Here is a 19,240-nt window from a genome sequence, read left to right as displayed (position 1 = left end):
AGTGGTTGTAAGAATGTGTTGCCTATAGGTGATTTTAATGATGTGATCCCAGATAACTGAAGATTTATGATCAGCATAACCAGATTAGACACCTGTCAACATGACAGGCTTTCCTAATCACAATTGTAAATCTTAATAGCTGATTGATCATGGTTTTGAAATGAGCACTGCTGCCTGTAGATACTTGCACAGAGTCATTTGTGGCTGATGACACTGCACTCTTGAACCAAACTGGATTGTCTTTGAGGTTACTTAGAACCTCTTGGGGAAGTATCTTTAATTTGATTTTTAAAAGCTCTTTGAGATAATTATAGATTCACAGGAAGTTGCAAAAATAGCGTATAGGCCATGTGTACACTTCACCTAGCTTTTTCCTATGGTAACTCTTATATAATAAACTGTAGTATAACGTTAAAACTAGGAAGTTGACATTGGTATAATCTTCCCTTTATTTTGATTTTGATGCCTTTTCTCTTAAAATTATTTTGAGACTAAATTAGGGCTTGAAGCAGAAAGTGTTGATATTTATTTTTTTTTAAGTTTTTTTTTTTTTAATTTTTTATTTATTTATGATAGTCACAGAGAGAGAGAGAGAGAGGCAGAGACACAGGCAGAGGGAGAAGCAGGCTCCATGCACCGGGAGCCCGACGTGGGATTCGATCCCGGGTCTCCAGGATCGCGCTCTGGGCCAAAGGCAGGCGCTAAACCGCTGCGCCACCCAGGGATCCCAGAAAGTGTTGATATTTAATACTGAAAAAATAGTCTGAGGATGATACCAGCCTTCTAGCAACAGGACTATTCAGTTGTTTGACGTTTTAACCTATATTCTTAGGATTTTAGAACTAAAATCCTAAATACAATCCCGTTTAGTTCTCTACCCACTCACCAGCCAGTGATGATCCTTCACCACTGCCCTTTTGTAGTTCATTGTGTATGATAGTGTTCATTATCAAAATGTTCTTCCTTCCTATGAGATAAAATCTGTTCTCTGATAACTCCACACTCTATGGGGCATAAAGCTGATCGAGCTCCCATGCTAGCCTGTCAGATACCATTCCCGCTCCCTACTCCTTGGTCCTGTCTGCTGAGCTACCCCCATTTCTCTCAGCACTTTCCCATTTGTTAAGTCTCTCCCCGCCCCCAGTCTTTGAATCCCTTGTGTGAGCTTTTATCTCTAGGCATGTATTTTCAGTGTCCTGTTGTGAGGAAATTTGGATCGCTAAGTCATGAACTCCCATACCTCAGAAAGAGAAGTAGTTTGAAGTAGTCTTACATTTCTTTTTGTGGTGGGAACTTTTCCAGAAGAAGAAGAAAGGGACACAATACTCTGTACTATGCATAAATGGTATCTACCTTAAATTTTAGCCTTTGCTTTTTGGTGCCTGTAGGGGGAGCCCTTGATAACTGATTATTTTCAATAGCTTGGGAATAGATTCCAGGAGTTCAAGAAGCTTTCAGGTAATTTTGGCTTTCGGCCCACTTACCCCAGATTTCCAGAACAGTAACTTCCACAAGATGCTTCCACTGATGCTTGTCAATCACATATAGGAAGAGATTAGAGGATGAATGCCATTTATTAAATTTTTAAATTGTAGCTTGGCTTAAGGGCTAGGATGGATTATTTCAGCATGTGGAGGCTAGGCACAACCAGATAGACTCATTAGCCAAACCCATAAGCATGTATATACAAGATATTCACTCTGTTTATGTATTTGCGACTTTTTTCTTTGGAGGAAGAGAGTGGAGTTGAAGATGTGAATCAACCTCTTGTTGATAGTCTTCTTTTTATGATAATGGTCATAAAGAAGGTAGGTGAAGACCCAATAAGAATGAAATCTGTATCACTTACTGAACTGTCGTGTCCTTGGCACCGGGCTACATGCTTTTCATACATTGGCAGAGGTTAAGTAACACACTCAAGCTCATACGGCTGGTCAGCCATTCATTGAGGATTTCGACCCACTCAGTCTGGCCCCAGAGTTGGCTTCCTTCCCAGTGTGGCTCTGCTGCCTCCCCCATGCAGATGCAGATGCTCAGCAAGCCATGCTGGTTTATTTGAGGGTCAACAGTTTCATGTGTTTAATAAGTGCAAGACACTTAGAATGATGTTCATGGGAATCCAACTACTAAATGAAGAATGGCGGAAGAATAAGAGTAGAAATGACTATTCCTACCAGATCTCTGTGGAACCTCCTGAGAAGCAGCATGGGAGATGTGGAAAATACTGAATTTGACCTCAGAAACTTTTAAGTGCTGTGTTCTGCTCTGCCGTGTGCTAGCTGTGCAACCTTGGGCAAGTCACTGCACCCATCTCCAAATCCCTGTCCTTACAGAGTTGTTACATGGATAATACTTGGGAAAGTATTTTCTAAACTCTTCACTGGTCTCCAAACTTAGATAATGTTTTTATTATGCCTGTCATCATTGACACCCTTTCTTTGCCACTCTGCTCTGGTTCACCTACCTGGACAAGCAGATGCAGGGAAACCAAAGGATCCTTAAAATACAGTGTATGGGGCAGCCCCGGTGGCCCAGCGGTTTGGCACCACCTTCGGCCCAGGGTGTGATCCTGGAGACCCGGGATCGAGTCCCATGTCGGGCTCTCTGCATAGAGCCTGCTTCTCCCTCTGCCTCTCTCTCTCTCTCTCTGTCTCTCACGAATAAATAAACAAAATCTTAAAAAAAAAAATACAATGTATGGATAGCCTCTTTTTTTTTTTTTATTACAAAAATGTTTTAAAAGGACTCCTTTTAGCAAATTACAGGATGTTTTGCTAAGGGAGATATCACAAAGTGGCCCTGCCTTAAGGACCCAGTTGACATTAAGCCATATGCCCAGGGCAATGTCTTCCTTCCACCTGGCCTTCCCTTCTAGGATTGCACATATATCACAAACTGCCTTCCTTGCCTGTGTGTGTAATCAGCAGGTCAGCCCCTTTCTCTCTCTGTCTCTTTTTTTTTTAATTTAAAGATTTTATTTATTAATGAGAGACAGAGAGAGGCAGAGACACAGGCAGAGGGAGAGGTGGGCTCCATGCATGGGGCCCAACGTGGAACTAGATCCCGGGACCCCAGGATCACGACCTGAGCTGAAGGCGGTGCCGAACTGCTGAGCCACCCAGGCTGCCCCAGCCCCTTTCTCATACATGATCCTCTTTAGTGTCCTTTCTTTTTGACCTTCTTTCTTGATTCTAGCCCAGATGCTTCAGGAAAATCCCTGCATTTCTTTTGTAAGAAGATAAAATTATAGTCATGCTGTGAAGTTATTCAGGTAAGTTATAACTCTATGACAGAGAAGAGGCAAATATAAGGATTAAAGCTCAATGAAATGTAACGAGTTTGTCTTTTTTTTTTTTTTTTTGTTATTGTAAAATAAGGCTCCTAATATAGGTAGTCACCCAATGGCTCTCCAGCATCCTTTTTACTATACTGTCTGCCCCTTCTCTGCATTGTAGGTTAGAGCAGGTGCAACTCACAGAGGATTCAGGATTTAGGTCAGTGTGTGTGACTGAACAGACACAAGAGAAGCCTTTTCAATGTCTAGAGGAGGTAAAAATTGAGTGATCCACTCAATCCACTCTATTTTTTGATGGAGGGGGCCATTTGTCCAATGAACTCACACCACACTAACCAATTAAATTTGAGCCAATGTGTTTTATGTTGTGCTGACAAAAAAGGTAGTATTGAATGTAACACAATGTTACCTATCTCTGCTGCCTTGTAGATCACTTAAGAATTCTATTCAGATTCTTCATGAATACATGCAATTCAAGACCTATAAAGCTTTTTTATTCAGTGTTAACAGTTTTTATTTTTAAAAATTACCTGCATGCTAAGTACTGAAGATCTGTCTAATAATTTTTCACATTGGTAGAGACTTTATGGTTTACAAAGCAATTTAAAATATGTTATCTCTTTTGGTATCTTAGCAACCCATTATGGGTTATTTTTGCTTCTGAGAGCTGAGTGTGGCACTTAACTGCTACTTAGAAAAAGGGTGGGCAAGCTATAATCTGAAGGCAGAGTTTGGCTCACCTTCTGTTTTTGTATAGCCTAAGAGCTAAGATTGGTCTTTAGATTTTAAAAAGATTGTAAACAAAAATAAAAAACGAAGAAAAGAACATATGACAGACTGTGTGGCCTGCAGAGCTGAAAATACTTATCTGGCCCTTTGTAGAGAAAGTTTGTTGACCCTCATTTAGAACATTATTCCTCTGAAAAGATGTTTTGAATTTCAGAAAGATTATTTACAAATTAAGTTTTTGGGTTATCACATGCTTCTAAATCAGGGATTATCTGTTTTTTTAAAGGATAAAACCATGTGAAAAAAACTTATGAATATGACAAATATTAAATATGTATTAACCTATTTATTTGTGTAAAATGAGGTTGTACAAATTGAATTTACACACATGTAGAAAATTTCTGGAAGGATAGATAAAAATATGTTAACAATAATTGCCTCTGGGAGTTGGTCTCTGGAGGCTCATTGAAGAAGGGAACTTCATTCTCTTCAGTATGTTGTGGATTTTTTTTTTAATCATGAGCACACATTATTTTTTTATGTGGAGCATAAGGAGAGTAAAATGTCTTAAGTTAGATTTATTTATCTGAATATAATGTCCTTCCCCCCACCCCAAGACAGGTAAATACAGTTAGAAACATTTTTACTTTTTCCTGGAACCCTCACATGTGGATCATAAAACCACAAACTATCCAGATCACACATCAGCTGTGGAGCTGAGCCAGTTTGAGACAGGTAAATTGGCTGAGCCTGGACGGCTTGTCCCCAAGGGTGCACTGACGTTTTCTGTTCTTCCATAGACTGGGTTTTGGGTAAGGCATAGTGCCTCCAGGCAAAAAACAGGCATCTATGTGGATGGTGTCACTGGCAGAGGGCTGAGCCATGAGGAGCACCTTAGCCCAGTACTCACCAAGTCTGCGCAGTTCATCCATCCTGGACTAAGGGATAGGTCTCTGCTTGTAGGATCCATTCACTCATCAGCTCCACCCACTGGTTCTCTGTCTACTTGCATTATTTAGTCACAAACTATGTGACTGGTGAGAATTGCTGTTCCTGAGTCCCCAGAGCTGGCCCTTATCCACTGTCAGAATGGAAGCTCAGTGAGCTTGGAAAAGCTTGGAGCTGAGGATCAGCTGTGTCATTTGGGTAAGGGGACTGTGCTGAGGTGGAGGTGGGCCAACTTGGAGAAAGACTGGGCTGTCGTGTTGGCAGGTGGCAGAGCAGAGCCTATGTAATGGGTGGAGTAGGGCTGTCAACGGATTTGGAGGCTCAGGCTCTGCTTGGGTTGGGGAGGAGTTGAGGTCTGAGAGGACTGGTAGAGCCAAGGCAGGACTGAGTCCCAGGGGGGTTAGGCAGGTTTTCCAGGGACCCCCTCATATCAGAACTGGAGATTTTTCTTCCTTATTTCTTTGCCTAATATCCTATGTTTGCCAAGATAAGAGGTCACAAGATGCCTTTAGTGTATAGTCAGACAACATGAATTACAAGGTGTTTGCAAATGACTATAAGGGGAAAAAACAATTGACATAAAATTGGAGAAGCCAAGCACAAAATGTCCACTGGGTCATAAGGTGGAAGAAGTTTGGTCATCAGAGCTTGCCCTCTCCTCCTCTTGGGAATACTTCTGCTACCACATGAACAAGCCTGGGTTAGCCTGCTGGATAATTAGAGATAAATGGCTGAGTCTCAGCTGACATTGAACCAGTCACCGCACATAACAAATGAAGCTATCCTGTATCATCTAGATCTGAGTTGTCCTAGACCAGAAAAACTGCCTAGCCAATACATAGAAGCATGGGCGGGCGGGGGGTGGGGTGGGTTATTTCAAGCTCTAATTTTAGGGTGATTAGTTAGCAAAAAGGTATTTAGCTACCACACTCTTGAGGGAAGAAGTAGAAATCTGGTTTATTTAACAAAGTCCTTAAATGTTGAAGGGGTCTTTAGGGTAGGACAGATTTTTGTGATAAAAGTAGTGAAAGAGTATATAATAGCTAATGTTTATCAAGCTCTATGGATCAGGTATGGAGCTATACATGGTTAACTCATTATGAGGAAAGATGATAGTATTATTTTCATTGTACATAGGAGCCCACAGGCACAGGGACATTTAATTACTTTATAGCTAGGAAGAGGGAGGACTTAGAATATAAATTCAGAGTCTGTCAAACTGCGGAATCAACATTCTTAAATATTCACTTCAAGGTTTCTAGCTAAGAGATTCTACAAATGGTGTTCCATTAGAAACAACAACAACAACAACCAGAAAACCAAACTAAAACCAAGCTTGCCGCCTCATTCTCTCAAATCTCATCTCTGATTTCTGTATAAACATAGAGTAAACCTATGCATTTGTTTCTGCTGCCTGCTTAAATCCCAATAAATGACAGCAAAAAAGAGCAAATCAAACCCAAAGTAAGCAGAAGGAAAATAATGATCAAAGCAGCAATCAATGAAATAGAAAAAAAAAATAGAGGAAATCACTAAAACCAAAAGCTGATTCTTTCAGATCAATAAAATTGATAAACTTTTGGCCAGACTGATTAGAAAAAGAGAAGACAGGAATTAATATCAGAAAAGAGAGGTAACAGGACACCTGGGTGGCAAAGCGGTTAAGCGTCTGCCTTCATCTAGGGCATGATCCCAGGATCCAGGATCGAGTCCCACATCAGGCTCCCTCTGGGGAGCCTGCTTCTCCCTCTGCCTGTGTCTCTACCTCTCTCTTTCTGTGTCTCTCATGAATAAATAAATCTTAAAAAAAAAAAAAAAAGAGAGGTAATACTTGTATAGATTCTACAGATAAAGGGAGTATTATGAACGACTTTATGCCAATCAACTTTAAAAGTTAGATAAAATGAATCAAAAATAGCAAAGATACCAGTTATCCAAATATACTTAGGTAGCCTGAATAGCTCTTGTATCAAATTGAAATTGGGTTTAAAAACCTTCTCACAGGGATCCCTGGGTGGCGCAGCGGTTTGGCGCCTGCCTTTGGCCCAGGGCGCGATCCTGGAGACCCAGGATCGAATCCCACGTCAGGCTCCCGGTGCATGGAGCCTGCTTCTCCCTCTGCCTGTGTCTCTGCCTCTCTCTCTCTCTCTCTCTCTCTCTGTGACTATCATAAATAAATAAAATTAAAAAAAAAACAAAACAAAAAACCTTCTCAGGGCAGCCCTGGTGGCGCAGTGGTTTAGTGCCACCTGCAGCCTGGGGCATGGAGGTGACCCGGGATCGAGTCCCACATCAGGCTCCCTGCATGGAGCCTGCTTCTCCCTCTGCCTGTGTCTCTGTCTCTGTCTCTCTCTCCCTCTCCATGTGTGTCTCACATTAATAAATAAAAATCTAAAAAAAAATTAAAATAAAAAAACCTCACACAGAAAACTTCAGATGTAGATGGCTTCACTGGGGAATTCTATCAGGAATTTTTTCTTCAAGGAAGAAAAAAAAATCTAAACACTTCCAAATAGGGAAAGGATTACTTTTCAACTCATTTTGTGAGCCCAAAATTACCTTGCTACCAAAACCAAATGTAAGTATTACATGAAAGAAAACTACAGACTAATATCTCTGAGCATAGTTGTAAAAGTTATAAACAGAATTTTAGGAAATGTAATCCAACAATATATTAAGAGATAATACATCATGACTGAGTGAAATTTATCCCAGGAATGTGTAGTTGGTTTAACATTAAAAGAACATCAATCAGGGCAGCCCTGGGTGGCTCAGCGGTTTAGCGCCGCCTTCAGCCCAGGGGGTGATCCTGGAGTCCCATGTCTGGCTCCCTGCATGGAGCCTGCTTCTCCCTCTGCCTGTGTCTCTGCCTGGGATCAAGCCCTGAGTTGGGCTCCCTGCTCAGTGGGGAGTCTGCTGCTTCTCCTTCTCCCTCTCCCCCTCTCCCCACTCATGCTTGCTCACTCTCTCAAAATCTTAAAAAAAAAAAAAATCATTTCAGTAGATGCAGAAAAAGCACTTGACCAAATCTAGTACCCATCCCTGGTTTAAAAAGACTCTCACAACTAGGAATGGAAGGGAACTTGTTCAGTCTGATAAAGGGCATCTACAAAACATCTACAGCCAACTTCATACTTAACGGTGAAAGACTGAATGCTTTCTACCCTGGTTTCAAGAACAAAACAAGGATGTATACACACACCACTTCAATATTGTGCTGGAGGTACTAGCAAAGGCAGTTAGGCAAGAAGAAGAAAAGGCATACAGATTTGGAAAAAGAAAAATAATTTTCCTTATTTACAAATAACATCTGAAGAAATTGTAAAAAAAAAAAAGAGCCACTAGAACTAATAAATGCATTTGACAAAGTCATGGAATATAAGGTCAAAAAGCAACAATAAAACTTATTCTCTAGGGGATCCCTGGGTGGCTCAGCGGTTTAGCACCTGCCTTCAGCCCAGGGCGTGATCCTGGAGTTCCAGGATCAAGTCTTGCGTCCGGCTCCCTGCCTGGAGCCTGCTTCTCCTTCTGCCTCTCTCTCTGTCATGAATGAATAAATAAAATCTTTTAAAAAAATTTATTCTCTTGACGGGATGAGCACTGGGTGTTATTCTGTATGTTGGCAAATTGGACACCAATAAAAATAAATTTATTAAAAAATAAAAAAGTTTATTCTCTATATATTAGTAATGAGCAAGTAAACTTTAAATAAAAGTGCCATTTACATAAAATTATGAATTACATAGGGATAAAATTTATCAAAATGTATGAATGTGCACAAAATTATAGGACATTGGTGAGAAATTGAAGAAATGGAGATATCTACAACATGAATCAGAGGACATAGTATTCTTAAGATATCCATTCTCTTCAGATTGATTTATAGATTGAAGGAAATTAAGTAGGCAGGCTATCTTAGGAAAGGGGCGCTCCAGTGGGAAAACCCTGATGCTGGCTTTACATTTCTACCTTCAATATGAGCTTCAATTCATCAGCAAGCTGCTCTTTAAGGTTTGGCAGTTCCAGATCTTGGGCAACCAACACTTAGGGTGAGGGCAATACGTGGTCACTAGAGCCCCTTGGCCACTCAGACATTTATTTCTGAGCATCTCTCAGCTTCGTGTCTCTCAGAACATCAGATTATGATTTAGCAGCTGGAGTCTTCTTGGGCTTCACTATCTCCCTGGACTATTTCACCCTTGAAGGAATCTCTAAATCCCCAATATCTTTTTCCTAAAGTGGAGACTCCTAGAAGATGCTCTCCTCTGTGGTCATCTGTTCCAGACACTCCTCCCCTGTTCTCTGCCTCTGGAGCACTGCTCCTCCATAGCTAGAGTCTATTGGTACACAACTCTACTTTTCTCCCTTGGGTCATGTCCCACCATCATTTGGCTGGAGGTGACTCTGGACTGTCTCTCGTGTCTCCCATACAGTCACACTTTGTCCATGATGATGGACAGAAGTTTGTTTCCTCTTCTCCTTGGACTAAGGGTCCTGTGGGAACCATGACCAACATCACAGGGCCCTCTGGTCTCCTTGCTCACACTGAGAGGTCAGAGAAAAGACCATGCAGGGTGGGAACTGCATTTTTTTGTGATCAACTTCCTCTTGACCTGTGCAATGAATGGTTTCTTTCTAAGAGCTAATAAGCAAACTTGGCTTAGCCATCCCTGAAGCATGGGTAGCTAAGAGAGAAAAGAAGACCAGGGAAGAAACCATGATTAGGTCTCTATCAATTTAACTTTATGGATTCAAGGACCTTGAATCTACCTAGGTAGATATATATATCTAACCATATAACCTAGGTTTCTAGTGCTTATCTAATGCCTGGATCATGGAAGGAAAAGCTTCTAAGAGGTATTCAGGCAGTGTTCCTGATTTATGAAGATGCCAAATTTCTAGTTTCCTATTAACTATAATACTTTGAGGAGGGGGAGGTTGGCAATAAGCCATGAACTACATACATTCTACAAGGGCTCCTACCAGAGATATCTACCCAACTTTTGTCAAAGTGAATCCTTGGGGTGTTTTCCAATTGCCCTGGAACCCCTTGATGAGTCATTCCCTGAGTGACATACCAAGTCACTTTCTGTCTCCTCAGAATCAGACCCTAGACTCCTCATGGGGTAGCTTTCTAAATATTAGACTATTGGTCAGGGGGCATTTCCTATGCTCCATACTCTTTGCAGGTCATTCCCTAGCTGGAACTTTGCCAGACCCCTCACATGGAAACTTCCTGGGTGCCTCAGTGTCATCTGGGCTAGATCCTTCCCTGCTGCTTTGGCATCTATGACAGAGGATTGTGAAGGTCCGCATTTGCCCTTTGGCCAAGTAGCCCCTGCTAGTTTTCCCTGAGGCTGTATCTGTGCCAGATGGGCTCAGTGCTGGATGAAGCTTTCAAAGATGGTGCTCCAGCTGCCCCCAGATCTCGCTAGGAAATTCTCCATCAAGGATGGAGCCTGGCACTTGAGACAGAGAGGCCCCTGTACTGTTATACTGAGGAGTGTTGAGAGCCAGAAGATTAAAGATATCCTAAGATCTTTGGAGCAAAAGAGGACAAACATCACAAATGTTCCAGCTGCTTCTACAATAAGTGCCAATCCAGGGATTGAATTTCCCTTAGGTGAAGATTGTGCTTCATCCTGGGGTCTAGGAAAGGACACTCTACAGGACGTAACTAGGGGGTGAGAGAGTGGGAGAGATGTTGAAGGGGAACTAGGGTAGAGACCAAAGTCAGTGGGGATTCTTTAGCCTATATGAACTGGACTCATTAGAGAACCCACTAAAGACAGACCCTTGTGGGGATCAACTGTGTCTAAAGACCAGGACATAGTCCCAAGGACTCATGAACAGAGGGGAGACCCTGGGAAAGCTGGTTCCACTTCTGCTGCAAAGAGCCTCCCACACCCCTCCAGTGTTTGGGGTTTGGGAACCGAGGACTATGCAGTTGCTCTGGTTTATCTCTGTTACTCCACAAGGGCTGGAAGCCTTCAGTGTTCTGTGTGTCCGCCAGGAGTCCCAGAAGATTTCACTGATGTGCTTCAATTGTTTAGGAAGCATCCCTCCTCCTATTCTTTCTCCTCCATAATCTGGAAATTCATTCCTTTTGTGACTTGTGTGTTCAGAAGCTCCAAGACTAAGGGGGAGAGGCTACTACCTCAATGCACCTGTTTGCGGAGTCCCCCAAAGACAGGCCTCTGAGAGAGAGGAGGGCTCAGGCAGAGAAGATGTGAGGGAGCAACATCTCCAGCCTCCCCAAACATCAAAAGATCAGCCTCTGTAGTCACTCTATCCTGACTCTCCCAGCAGGGATCTTGCTGCCCTCATTAAGAAGCTGGCCTGGGGGCTATACAAGATAAGAGATACAAGCTGCAGCAGGAGCAGAGTGGGGATGGGGGCCCAGCAAGCCTGGCAGGAGTCACATTCTCCTACATCACTGGTTTCAGGACACTTCTTTCTCATGCAAGGGCTTTCTTTCACATTACCTTCCCTTTAGGTTTATGCTCACGCTCACATGACAAGTTCGGCTGCAGTGGGGCCCTCGAATCACATAGGCCATGCTAGAACTAGAGGTACAGAAAAAAGAAGAGATTCATCGATACCTGCTTTTCCAAAGAACAAGCAGGTCCCATGTTCCATGAACTCCTTTCTGGCAGGCTCTCCAACCTGAGACACCAGGAGACTGTCACATGTGATGAAGGGAGGAACAAAGGAATCTTCTTAGGAGTATGAGTAAAATGGTCCTATGGGAAAGGCTCTTGGAACACTGACCTCTGAGAGCCCCAAGCATTCCTGTACAAGATCAGTCAGTGACAGGGTAGCCCGGGTGGCTCAGTGGTTTGGCGCCGCCTTCAGTCCAGAGCCTGATCCTAGAGACCCGGGATCAAGTCCCACGTCAGGCTGCCTGCAGGGAGCCTGCTTCTCCCTCTGCCTGTGTCTCTGCGCCTCTCTCTGTGTGTGTCTCTCATGAATAAATAAATAAATAACCATTAAAAAAAAAGATCAGTCAGTGACAACTGACAGGCTCAAGTATGGAATAGCGCTTTTTACTTTATCCCATCAGATCCTCATAATCACTCTGTGGGGTTTGCAGGCCAAGTGGATCTCAACGAGAAATATGAGCCTTAGTAAAGTTAAACAATTTTCCCAAATCAGGACCCAAAAGGCCAGCCTCCGGAGAGCCCTACCACTGCACCTCACACCGCCACCTAGTGGGCAAGACCTACTGGCCAGCTCCATCACTCTTTGATTCCCATGGATGGGCCTAGCAGGGAACCCCAAAAAATTCTAGGTCTGACTCCTTACTAGGAGTCTCCTTGCTGAGAGCTTTGCTTTCGGAGAGGGATGGGCTCTAGCAGCTGACTTCCTCGGAGACTGTAGACCTGGGTCTCATGGAAAGGAGAGACTAAGTTTAACTCTTGAGAGATCTGGACCAAACAGGCAGAAACTTACCTGCAAATGCTCCCCCTTTGCTCCTCTTCTTCCCTCTGCATTGATGCTGAAAGACAAGAGACAAATGAGGGGCTTGGACTCATTCTCTTTCCTCTCAAGGCAGATCATTATCCATGGATAATCTCTCCACAATGCATTACTGGAGCTTTGTGTTCCTTCCCTTTTATTCATTTGCAAAGTGAATAAAAGTATTTTCTATTTACTTTCCCTTTTTTTGAAAACCTCAGAGAAGGGTTTTCAGTTGATTTTCTTTAATTAGCAGGCCTCTTCTGAAGAAGGACACAAAATATCAAATGGCATGTGCTCCAGAAGGTAGGATTCTGCTCCCTGAGGACAGCATTAGGGCTCCAGCACCTGACTAAAAACTCTCAGAGGTTCAGCATTGCTATTCAGATTAGCCCTCACACTTAGGAGAGTCCAGGTTGACAAACCTAGATGAGAAGGTGACCTGTCAACAAATGTTGAAGACTCTGTTCCCCAGGTTCTCTGAACTCTCTGAATAATTCAACCCATGGCATGACTGGGGTTTCCCCCCAGAACACCTTACAACATCCAGATAGGTGGTCTGTGGGTATTGGATAGGAACCCTCATCTCTAGCCCTTCCTTGTCGACAAGAGTGATTCTCTCAACTTTCCTGAGAGTTTCCATCTCAGTTGTCTCTCTGGGCCAACATAATTGATTTAGAAAAGTGGGAAGATGGATAGGAAAAAAAAAAAAAAAAAGACTTGATCCATGCTAGGAGCTGGTTGTCAGATTCCCTAGGGTAGTGGTTTAGGGGGAGACAAGGAGTTTAAGGTAAACTCCTAGCCTCTCAGCCCAAGAGACTCCTTAACCCTCCAGCCCTTTCTAATTCCACCTCCCTCTATGCCTTCCTATTCTCCAGTTCCATCTTTTCATCATGTGAGTTGTATACCTCCTCATACTATTTCCTATTCCTCCCACCCAGAACCTAGATACTAACTGAGTCCTTCTTTATGCCTTAGAGAGCTCAGCTTGACCTCCACCACTTCCACAGCCTTTGAAGGCCTAGGGTTGTCCTGGAAATTTCAGGGATTCACACTGGAGTCTTTAACTCCAGTGCATAATATGTTTTTGTCTTGCATCAACACAGGCATACACCTCATCCCACCCCCTTCAGTATTCCCAGAAAAATGCACTTTCATATAATAGAACTAGTGAGCAGTGCAGCCTTTGCTAAAGCCAGTGCAGGAGTGACCAGAGGGAAACCCATAGCACACACCATGAAAAACCACTTCAAAATACTCTCTGATTAATTATTTTCCTCCTAAATTCCCTTTTGTGTTGCTGTGCCCCTGAACGCTCTCAACTCTCCCTCCTCCACCCATCCAGCATCCCACCCTGCTGTTCCTTTTGCCTCTCTCCCAGGGTCACCCCCTTCCCCATATGGTGATTCTTTTCCCTTATCTTACAGAGCAATCCCCTCTCCCCAGGTCCTGCCCCAGCCTGCACACCTAAACCCATCTTGACTTGAGGAGTAGGAGAGGCCTTTTCTTTAAGATGTTCCAACTTTTAAAGGGAACTTTAGAGTTATTATGAAAATATATTTGGTTAATTTTGAATCTTGCCTATACTTATTCTAAGAAGAGTTTCTTGGGCAGCCCGGGAGGCTCAGCCGTTTGGCGCCGCCTTCAACCCAGGGTGTGATCCTGGAGACCCGGGATTGAGTCCCACGTCGGGCACCCTGTGTGGAGCCTGCTTCTCCCCCTGCCTGTGTCTCTGCCTCTCTCTCTCTCTCTGTCTCTCATGAGTAAATATATAAAATCTTAAAAAAAAAAAGTTTCTTGATTTCTCTTGTCTATTTTCTATATTTTTACCAAAATCCCTATTGAAATCTTAATATTTTGAGGTCATATATTTCATATCACTATTCAATTTTTTCTTTTTATGGTAAATTATATAAAATGTATGATTCGATGAGTTATGACACATACATATACCGGTGAAACAATCACCGGTAAATGTATGTGTCAAGATCTAGAAGATGAGCAAATCTACTAATTTTCTTTTTTTTAAGTGATATTTTATTTTGGGGCACCTAGGTGGCTCAGTAGTTGAGTATCAGCTTTTGGCTTAGGGCGTGACCCCAGTCTGGGGATCGAGTTCCAAATCAGGCTCCTCGTGAGGCGCCTGCTTCTCCCTCTGCCTATGTCTCTGCCTCTCTCATGAATAAACAAATAAAATATTTTTTTAAAAGTGATATTTTATTATTTTAAATATTTTATTTATTGAGAGAGAGCATGAGCAGGGGGCAGGGTAGGTGGACAAGCAGACTCCCCACTGAGCAGGGAGCCTGACATGGGGCTGAATCCGAGGACCCTGGGATCAAGACCTGAGCTAAAGTCAGATGCTTAGCTGACTGAGCCACCCAGGAGCCCCTCTTTTATTATTTTTTAAGATTTTATTTTATATATATATATATATATGTATATATATATATTTAAGATTTTACTTATTTATTCATGAGAGGACAGAGAGAGAGAGAGAGACAGAGACAGAGACACAGGCAGAGGGAGAAGCAGGCTCCATGCAGGGAGCCCAAGGTGGGACTCGATCCCAGGTCTCCAGGATCACACCTTGGATTGAAGGCAGCGCTAAACTGCTGAGCCACCTGGGGTGCCCTAAGATTTTATTTTTCAGTAATCTTTATACCCAGTGTGGGGCTCAAACTCACGAGATCAAGATCAAGAATCATATGCTCTTCCGACTGAGCCAGCCAGGTGCCCCTCAACAAATTTTCTAATGAAAAAATTAGTTCTAGTCAAAGTCCAATTGGAAAGAAAAAGTCCAACTGAAGACTCATGATAAACTGACCAGATTCATATGAAATTGAGGAAGTATGACTTTTTAGACTCCAAAGGTGTGGGGCTGGAATACACAGTCTTACAGTAGGTCATTGGGACTGATGGTTAGTGGGCCCACTGCTACTTCCACCTCTTGATTCCCAGGCCATCTATCTTTCCTCTTGAGGGCACACCACCATTTAGGGGTCTCTGATTTAATGAATACACTGTATCTTGAAGGATAATACTCTATCCTTTCAGGGTGTTGCCTTAGAGATGGTACCTTGGGCCCTTAGAAGGGCATTTCAGCATTCTATGAGGCTAGCTCCTCTGGGTGCAATATGTGATATCAAGCAGTTCATCCCATGACCATGCGCTCATTCCCATATCTTGTCTACTATGAAGTGAATCCCCTGGTCATATGCTATGCTCAGTGGGATTCCATGCCTGTGATCAGGCAATCCTTATGACTGTAGGGGGTCAAAAGTAACAGAATGAAGATAATGGAAATCATATAGAGAAAAGAGAGATTGTCAATGTACAATAATAGGCAAAGGGAAAGAAAAAAGGATTTTGTAGAATCAGAAAGTTAATCTGCTTCCAAAGTCTGTAAATTCTGGAAAATTCCTAAGAATCCTCAGTCTGAAGTCTCCTAATGGAATGGATGTCTTGTAGTCAAGAGAAAGTGATGTATGGTTTTTCAGTTGGCAAGCATGTATCCAAGGATTAATACTTTTCAGTTTTATGCTCAAGGGCAGTTTTCCTTGACGTCTTTTTGAGAATAAAAATCTCCATGTTTCGGATTATATAGACACTGCTAAGGTGGGTGTTTGGCAATTTATAAAAATAAAGCAAAAAAAATTTCATCCACCTTTCCCTCTTGCATGTCTGTTTCTCCCACCAAATTGGCCCAAGGATGAGAGCCATTTCTTAATCATATCTATCTTCCTTTGTCTTCTCCAGAGACCCACATAGGGCCAGGTACAGATAAATATTTAGGAGAAAATGTTGAACAGAATGGCATTGTGCCCACCTTGCTTGCAGTGGGCTCGCTCTCAACTAGCAGCTGCTCATTCTTCCCGCGTGTCCAGCCTGGTGGATCTGTGCTGTGGCATGCACTTCTTGAGTCCTGAGAGACTGGCCAGATTCCAGGGCAGTACTCACTGCTTGATGAAGCCAGAAGAATGCCTGAAGCAGATGAGCACATTCCCATCCAGTGTGCAAATAGTAGTGAAATCACTGTAACTTCCTGGGGGGAGTCAAACGCCATGACCCCAACCCCAGCAGGAAGATGCTGGTGGATACATTAATAGAAAGATTTTCCAGAATGAGGAGTCCTTGAATCTTACTCTATCCAGGGTCATTACCACTGGAGTGCAGCTTTATTTTTTCCTTTGACTTGAACCTGGTGAGACTGCATTTGTAAGAAAATGTTTTCTGATATCCTCACTTGCTCAATGGTGGAATGGCTGCCGTGGGAAGTTATGAGTTCCCTGCCTGGGGTGCTGGATAACTAACTAATTGGCAGAGATGTGGTGGAGGTGGAGAGGACTCCCAGCCCCAAGATGCTATGAGTCCCATTGTCCCCAGGAGGCTGCCAGAGGTACGCAATCTGATGCGGATTTCATAATGCAGTTTTGAGGTTAGTGATGCAAGTTCATTCAGGAGAAAACTGTGGCTGGTGAGACCGACCCCAGGCTGCTACTGGGGCTCAAAGGGCCTGACTCAAGCTTCATATCCTCTGCCAGCATTTCACAGAGAAGAGATGTTGTCTCTGGTTCTTCTTCCTCTGCTCATTCCCTGAAGGCAGGTGACTGGTCTTCAGCCCTTCTCACTTCATTCCGCACAGCCCCCCTGGGAAATCTCAACCACACCCCTGACTTCAGCCCCTACCTCTGTAATGATAAATCCTAACGCTGTGTCTCCAGCCTTGACCTCATCCCTTAGCAACAGACCCATCTAACAAACAGTTTCTTGAACATCTCCATCTTGTCATCCTACATCATAAACACAATGTGTCCCAAATTAGGATGGTTTCTCCTGCCTTCAAGCCTGACACTCTTCACCCAACCAGCCACCCCCATACAGAAACTCCATCTCCCTCTTAAGTCCACTTCTACCTTGCATTCATGTTCTGTGCGTACTACACTTTCAGTGTCTCTTTTTATCAGCCTGTTTTACTCCAGTTCTATGGACACTCAATGGTCCTTTTGTGCCAGCTTCCTCTTTTTTAACCACACTCGTGCTGCTGCCAGAGTGACTATCCTTCAGCGTAGGTGGGATCATGTCACTCCCCTCCAAACAAGAATAAAACATTAAAACTGACAATATCAAGTGTTGGCAAGGATAAAGAGCCACCAGAACTCCTATGCATTTTTGGTGGAAGTGTAAATGGACAGAACAGCTTTGGAAAACTAATAGTATCTATTCATATAGATATTTGCATATCCTATGACCCTATAGTTCTACTATTGAATAGGTACCCAACAAATGTACATCCATAAAAGCACCAAAGGACATGTGCAATGAGATTTACAGCTCCTATCTGGAAACTACACAATGCTTGTTAGCAATTATAATTCATTCATATAATGGAATATTAGCAATGATAAAGAAAAAACTACACTTATATATAGCAACATGACAAGTCTTGAAAACATTATATTGAGTGAAAGAAGCCAAATGCAAGAAAATAGGGAAAACTAGTTTATGATGTTAAAGTCAGGATAGTGGTTTCTCTTGGGTAGTTCCTGAAAGGGGGGGCAACAGGGATTTTGAGAGTTTTAGTAATGAGCTGTTTCTTTAGCTGGGTGATGTTTACATAGGTGTGGTCAGTTTGTGAAAATGTTTACAATTTTCTATATATATGCCGTATTTCAAAAAAAGTTTACTAGAACACCCCCAATCACATATACACCAAAAAAAAATTGCTTCCATGTTTCTGGTACCCAGAGGAAACATTTCCAAGTCCTCGCAGAACATTCAGTGTTCTCAGTGGTATGACCCAGTCTACCAAGCACCTCCTTCCCACCTGTGTCCTAACCTTAGTCTACCAGGCCACCTCCTTCCCACCTGTGTCATGTGTGTCATCCACACTAGGTCACTCCTTGATCTCCTCACATATTCCTGTGCTCATGCTTTTGCAGTTTCTTCTGCCTAGAATATCTTTCTTTATCTGGCTTTTGAGTGAAAATGCCACATCCTCTGTGAGGCCTTCCTTGATTTCTCAGACCACACAGATCTTTCCTAGTGTTGCATTCACATGGCAATCTGCTTTCCTTCTCTCACAGCTCTTAGCTCCCTCTTGCATGTGTTTCCTTGACTGGAGATAAAGCCTCAAAGTGGTAGAAACAGTATCTTATTCATCTTTGTGAAGCCGCTTGGGGCCAGTGCTGTGTCTGCTACAGTGCTTGAGCTAACAAATGCTTGACAAAGAATTGTGTGCTCTGAGTTAAGCCACAGTTTGTACTGCCAGAAAGCCAAGACATCCAGCATGCCTGCAAAAAAGTTTTTGCCAAGAGCCAAGTCCCTTTGGAAGTAAACACATCCTGCAGTCCTTTATTGGCTGCTGACAGCCAAGTAGATGTAAATACGTTGTGCAGTATTGTGGGCGTGTCCAATTAGACTTGGTGAGACCCAGCAGCCCCACTAACATGAATAAGCCGTGCAAATATGTGGTTAATGACCATGTCGCTCCGTGTCAATTCTTAATCCCAGATAATTAGCAGATAGATAATTGGTAGAAGAATGGAAGGTGCTGATGGATGTCCCATCACTTGGGTGAAGCTAATGATCCTCTGTGGATTAAGACCCACCCTCTGTAAGTGTTGATGTCTCCTATTTGAAATGCTCCTTTTGAAAGGGCCAAGATCCAAGAAGAGGTGTCAGGAACTCCAGAGCGGGAAGTAGGCATCTGCACTAATTCCCAGGCTGCTTCCATAGAAGGTGGGTGGTGGAGCTTCATTGCTGCCATCTTAGTGCAGACAGCTCAGAGTCCTGTACTGCCCCTGACTT

At 43.0% G+C, this 19,240-nt stretch overlaps 1 protein-coding gene across 6 annotated transcripts in view; it reads left to right on the top strand.

Annotated features, from left to right (window-relative positions):
- Positions 1-19,240, top strand: part of TRMO (tRNA methyltransferase O) — a 197,039-nt gene that overhangs the window by 18,027 nt on the left and 159,772 nt on the right. The gene's annotated exons all lie outside the window — the stretch shown is intronic.

This window comes from Canis lupus, chromosome 10 (genome assembly GCF_048164855.1).
Source record: "Canis lupus baileyi chromosome 10, mCanLup2.hap1, whole genome shotgun sequence".
In the NCBI taxonomy this organism is placed as follows: domain Eukaryota; kingdom Metazoa; phylum Chordata; class Mammalia; order Carnivora; family Canidae; genus Canis; species Canis lupus.
The sequence above is the reverse complement of the archived record's forward strand: the minus strand, read 5'-3'. Positions and strand labels throughout refer to the sequence as shown.